A 6,484-nucleotide genomic window follows, 5' to 3' on the forward strand; every position below is an offset into this window, starting at 1 on the left:
AGCCAACCCTGCACCTCATCTCCGAATCTCCCCTGCCCTGCCCGAAGCCAGCCAGCCCCACACACCCCTGTCTCCAGCCAGCCCCTGCCACACACCCCTGCCCCAAGTCAGCCCGCCCCACACCATGTCAGGTTATTCATTTATTTTCATTAAATATCTAAATAATTAAATTAATAAATTTTCAAGCCGAATATGTATTAATTCTAATGAACAATGCCATATTATGCAGTATTCATTTTTGAAAGTTTATAATAAGCGATGCTCCAGGGGGAGGTATGGGGGTTGGAGTGGGGGTGGGGGGCACAAGGTGGAAGTTTCGCCTAGGGTGCAAAATATCCTTGCACCGGCCTGTTCCCAGGTACTATAACCCTTCCCTGGGTAGCCCTGAGACACTTCTCCACCAATTTCCTGGTGAAACCCTTGGATCTTAAAACAAGGAAAAATCAATCAGGTTCTTAAAAAGAAGGCTTTTAATTAAAGAAAGGTAAAAATCATCTCTGTAAAATCAGGATGGAAAATAACTTTACCTGGTAATCAGATTCAAAGAGCCCAGAGGAACCCCCTCTAGCCTTAGGTTCGAAGTTACAGCAAACAGAGGTAAACCCTCTAGCAAAAGGAACATTTACAAGTTGAGAAAACAAAGATAAAACTAATATGCCTTGCCTGGCTGTTACTTACAAGTTTGAAATATGAGAGACTTGTTTAGAAAGATTTGGAGAGCATGGATTGATGTCTGGTCCCTCTTAGTCCCAAGAGCAAACAACCCCCAAACAAAGAGCACAAACAAAAGCCTTCCCCCCACCAAGATTTGAAAGTATCTTGTCCCCTTATTGGCCCTTTGGGTCAGGTGTCAGCCAGGTTACCTGAGCTTCTTATCCCTTTACAAGTAAAAGGATTTTGGTGTCTCTGGCCAGGAGGGATTTTATAGTATTGTACACAGGAGGGCTGTTACCTTTCCCTTTATAGTTATGATATCTGGCCTGCTGGGGTAGTGGCGGGGGTCCTGCAGTGCTGATTTGCAGAGGGTGAAATGCACAGCTCTGAGCCCAGATTTAAGCTAAGGGTCCCCGGGGGCTGCGTAGTTCATTGGATCAGGAGCCATCTCCTTGATTGTAAACAGGCTACACACTCCTCCCGCTGGCCACTGTGCCTGCAGCTGTTCCCAAGCCAGAGCACTGTGCATGCCGGGGTGGGGCAGGGGTGATAGTGAAAGTGCTTGGAGCTCAGTCATGGACCAGGGCTCATTGCACCAGGCGCTGCACACACAAACAGTTGTCAATGATCTTTCTATCTCTTTCTGTCTCTCATCAAGCTTTTGAAACCATGGAAACCACTAGGCTGCTTCACAGATTGCAAGGCCAGAAGGGCCCAGCGTGACCTGGAAGGCCGAAGACAGGATGTTGGGTCTCACTGAGCAAACCAGGCCTTTACCCGTAGCAAGCTTCTTCAGAGCCTGAGGCAACGCTGCAGGAGGGCGTGGGGAGCGACCTCTTCTCAGCTCTGTGCACTGTCTGGAGCAAGCCATGGGAACACATGCCCAGCGCGCAGGCTTGGTGTCCATCAGGAACATTGACAAAGTATGGGCCTGTGCCACAATGTGACTGTCATGGAGGTGGGGTTTGCCCTGCTCTCAGAGGATACTTCTGAGCTTGTGCAGGACTGCTCCCTCCTGTGGTCTCCTTGGGCTGGGGATCTGATGGGGGGACCCTGGCCCTTTCTTGAGATTATACACAGAGTTGCTCACTCATTGAATCTTAACTCTAGTATCTTCATAGGTTTTTCCCTCTCTCTGAGCCATGTACGAGTCGAGGGTTGGGAGCTGAAGGCTACAATCTCCTTCACATTCCAGTTTGCCCCATCGGCCCCTCCGCATGCACAGCGTTCCTGTACTCTCACCATCCCTGCGACGGAAAGTGTTCCACACCCCCATCCGGGGGATTGAGAGAACTTCAATTAGGACCTAACACTGTTTCCTTACTGAGATACGAGGCCATAGGACTCTGAAAGGCAGTGCGTAAACTGGCTGACTTTTCCCAAAGCAGATACTGGCCAGGCATGTCTTTCAGCCGCCCCAAAGCCATCCTGAAGCCATTCTAAAGCATTCAAATGGCAGTGCTATCCATTGGTAACATCACACATTGTTTTACGTATGCCTGGGTATTATTTTTATTTCCAGAACAGCCTTAATCATTCCACTTTGATTTACATCTATACCTCATCAACACCCTGGGGCTGGAGGTTTCTTGTTTCTTTTTGGTTTGGTTTCCTTTGTACTGAATTCTCTTTCCTTTCTGCTTTGTGCTGAGTTAGCACCCAGGCTGTTGTCTGTAGAAGCAATAGAGTCCAGAAGGCTATAAAGAGCACAAGGTCAGGAGAGCGCTGCCGCTGCCATTCTCCTTCTTATTACTGTGCAATTCAAGTCCTTCTTAAGCCATTGCCGGTGGGCATGCTCAGAAAGATGGAGGAGCTACTCACAACAAAATGTTTAACCTGCCAGGATGAAGTTCCTTGGACCATAACCCAGGAGAGCAGAAGGAAACCAAATGGAAAGTTTGTTTCACCGTAGAAAAATCAGCAAGTGTACAAATGTTCTGGTTTTCATTTGTTTGTGTTGTCAGTTTCCTGCCAGTCTCTCATTCATGCTGAGCATGCTCAAAACAACAGTTGGTGTGATCCATTGGAGCTTCCATCCACCTTGGGTAACCGCGAGTGAGTCTCATGTCTAATGTTCTATGCAATGAAATACAAAATTGAAAAAATCCTGTTGATAATTACCACGTTCAATGTTCTGTATAAGGATTTAATTGCAACTGTGCTATTGATACTGGATAGTGATCTTTATATCAAACACCCGTGCGTATAACATTTCAATTAGTGGCATGTTTGACCCATCGAGGGACACTTTGCCAAAGGCCTGTGACCGTCCTGTAGTAGAGCATGGCTTGCTACTTTTCTGCACGCTCTCATTTACATTTAACGCTTGCAGTTCTTTGCTTGGAGGATTTTTTTCTCATGGTTCATCTTCGATGTTGAATGCTAGTAGCAGATTTATGCACTTGTTATTGATGGCACAGTCCCAATGTGAAGCAGAACATCCTGCAGCTGATGCATCTGAACTCTCTGCAGTGGCTACCAAGGTCCAATACACAGCACCACCAGGGATTCCCTGAGATAGCCCTGGCCCATCTCAGAATAGGTAACCGGGCAATGGGGGGCAAGACCAGTAGCCAGCTGGGCAGAGCAGCTGGAACAGCTCTGGAAATTGGTTTTAGAATTTCTGCACTGAAGCCTCCCTGCGCTGCCCTGCTTTGTGAGGCTGAGAGGTCTCATAGTGGTGTCAGCTCTCAGTGCTGCTCCTTCCAGTGCAGTATTACCAGTGACTGAAGAGCCCTGAACAACTACCCCAGGAATCCATGGAGAGAGAACTGAGCATGGCCCAGTGATAGTAAAGCGAAGCAGACTGCCCCGCAGTTGCAGTGCCCTCCCTGCCCATAGCCACCTGGCTGAGCCCTGTGTTTGCACAAGCTAGATGAAGCCTGTAAAGCCCTTTCAGGTGAGAGGGCATTGCAAAGAGATGGGGCCAGAGCCTTCTCTGTGCCCCTGGGCACTGTGAGCCTGTGGGGACTGGGCAGGACCCGGGGGTGCCCACCACAGCACTCACTCTGCAGTGTGCACCAGCTTGGCTGTGCCAGATTGGTGAGTGATTGGCCCAGCCAACACCCTCCTTCTTGGATCCCAAAGCACCTCTGGTCAGGGATCTTGGGCTCCACACTCTGCTTAGGGCTTGCTGCACTGTCCTCCCATTCTCTCAGCCAGGGGTACCCGAACCTGCCCAAGCCAGGCTTATGTCAGCAGCCTCCCCAAAGGCCAGCGTTAACTGGGACAGAATGAATCCACCCTCACCGTTAGTAGAGAGGTGCCACCGACAGAGACTTCAGGTCTCAGTATGCAATGCTCTGTGTTGGAGCTGGAAATGGTTGCCACCATGGGCCATGTTGTCTTGAAGGAGGCACTTCAGCCATCCTTGCAGAACAGCAGGTGCCAAGCGATTCCATGGATGGTTCCAGGTGCAGATGGTTGGAACAAGCACCAGTGTCTGCACTGTTCTGGGTCGGGTACCATGGCCAGGTTGGGATCCTATGCACATACCAAGACTCCCCTGAGGTATGGCCGGAGCTGCTGCACTTTGACACTGGGTGACCTGCCAACCCAGGCTCTCTGTGCGGTGCAGAGACCTTCACATCACAGAGGGGAGCCCTCCAGGGCTGTGACACCCGTGCTGCAGCTGGGAGGAACCCCAGGCTCTGCAGGCAGCTGCTGAGATCCAAGCTGGAGGCCGTGGAAAGGAATGGGACCCCCCATTATTGATCCCCATGGGACCCAGGATGGTGCAGCTGATACCCCATGTCTGAGGTCAGGGAGCATGGAGGGATGTTGCAGACGCTGCATGCTTCTGGGATCATGTGCAGGCTCAGAGTAGTGTTCTGCCTGGGCACGGCCTGGAGGTGGGTCTGCACTAGCTGTGGATCTGTGCAGATCACTGTGGCCTTGTCCACGGGGGGCTGGGAGGGGGAGCATCTTGAGAGGTAGCACTGCAGATGGCTGCTCAGTTCACTGCAGCCAACTGCTTGCAGCGCCATAGTCAGTGACTGAGCCCCTGGGTGGTGTCTCGGCACAGAGGCCACATCCTTGTGGCCATGGAGGTTGAGTTCTCCTCTCGCTATGCAGGGCAGAGCGTCACTATCGCTGGGGGACTGTGAGTCAGTCCCTCCCCAGCTGTGCCAGGAGCACATCCTCTCCCACCTCCTGCTTAGGTGCTGCAGCTCAGAGAAGAGGTAAAACCAGGCCCCTGGCCAGGGTGTGCCAGAGTGAGTGGGGACAGAGCCCTTTGCCTGGCCAGGCTGTCGGAGAGTGCAGAGCAGCAGCCCCCAGGTCAGAGCTTGGCAGGGTCAGCCTGGCCAACGTGGCGCTGCCAACAAGTGTGCGGTCACTGCAGACATGGCCACACTGCAGTTGGCAGGCAAGCAGCTAATCACGGACCCAGCAGAGCTGCTGGGCACTACGCCTGCTGATCTGCACTGGCCACACTTGTGGGCAGCATGGTGCCAGCCCCGCAGGTGATGCAGAACAGAGAAACCTGACTCCCTTAACATCCCGCTTGGCTGGGGCATTGCCAGGGGCTTCCTTGGGGTACTGGTTTGAGTATAAGAGTGAGCTAGTCCTGAACACAGAGCCTCGCGCTTGGGCTCCTGCTGCTCGGCACCTTCAAAGGGGACAGGCATGGCTGTTCTTGCCCCAGGCAGCAGGATGTTCTAGGGCCCGCCAGGATGTTTCCCCCCATGACAAGTGCATAGTCTGCAGATGCTTCTCCAGGGCTCTAAGCTGGACTCCTGCACTCCGCTGGTTTGCTCAGCAGTGGCTGCACCAGCCCCCTTCATTCCTGCCATGTAAATAGTTGTACAGTGTGGAATTTCCAGTGGTACCGAGAACAAAACCCAGCGAGGCCACGGAGCACTTCTCACTGCCCAGCACACTTGCCACACATCTGTAGTGGGCTCACTGGGCTGACTGCTCTTGCCATCCCCTCCCCGCGCTCACATCCCCGGGGGCTTTCCTTTGCATTGGCTTTTGGAGGGGGGGAGAGGGTGCTGTACAAAGCTCAAACAAAAGAGCAAATTGCCAGTTGTAAGTGCAATGACCTTGTGAATGGTGTGTAGTCCTGCTGTGCTCTGTGAGAACGTGTATTTCAGTGTGCCACCTCCTGTATTGTGACTCCCTCCAAGACATTGCCCCTACAAGGTATTTCTGTGAGAACAGAATAAAAGGACTTGATAGAAATCAGAGGGTGCCATGACTTGATCTGTATCGAGCGAGACTACACAGCAAAGTGGGGCTGGAGTGCACTGAGGAGAGCCAGGCAGCCCAGAAGGTGACAGGCACTAGCAGCTGCTGCTGGATTGAGCTGAATGGGCATGTCCAGCAGCACTGGGGTCCCTGGTGAGCAAGTCTGGGTTCAGTCAGGTTTGGTGGGACAATGGCTTTTCCTCCTACCATAGCTGTGTTCATTGTGGGACAGGTGGGGAGCAGAGTTGCCTGCAGCCCTGAGCTGCTGGATCTAAGCCGCAGTCTATACTACCACGGTAAGTCAACCTACACTACGCAATTCCAGCTACATGAATAATGTCCCTTAGGTCAAGTTACCGTAGGGTCTACACCATGGGGGGTAGACGGGAGAAAATCTTACCTTACTCTTCTTACTGGGGGTAGAGTACAGGGGTCAACTGGAGAGCGATCTGCAGCCTTTACTAGACCCGCTAAATCGACCACCGGTAGATTGATCTCAGAGCGTCGATCCCCGCGGTAGTGTAGACCTGTCCCTCATTGGGGGTAGAGTACAGGGGTCCACTTGAGAGCGATCTGCTGTTGATTTGGTGGGTCTTCACTTCTCAGACCATTGATCCCGCTGTAGTGTAGACATAGCCTG

At 52.1% G+C, this 6,484-nt stretch overlaps 1 protein-coding gene across 2 annotated transcripts in view; it reads left to right on the forward strand.

Annotated features, from left to right (window-relative positions):
* The window catches only part of BSN (bassoon presynaptic cytomatrix protein), a 463,393-nt gene extending 457,303 nt beyond the window's left edge, over positions 1 to 6,090 (forward strand). The window contains exon 13 of one of the 2 annotated variants that reach the window (XM_065551446.1): positions 1,313 to 6,090. The gene's annotated coding sequence lies outside the window, so the exon portion shown is untranslated. The remainder of the gene's footprint in view (positions 1 to 1,312) is intronic. The other variant, XM_065551445.1, reaches the window with a different exon arrangement.
* The last annotated feature ends 394 nt before the right edge of the window (positions 6,091 to 6,484 follow it).

Source organism: Chrysemys picta, chromosome 7, assembly GCF_011386835.1.
Source record: "Chrysemys picta bellii isolate R12L10 chromosome 7, ASM1138683v2, whole genome shotgun sequence".
NCBI classification, from domain to species: Eukaryota; Metazoa; Chordata; order Testudines; family Emydidae; genus Chrysemys; species Chrysemys picta.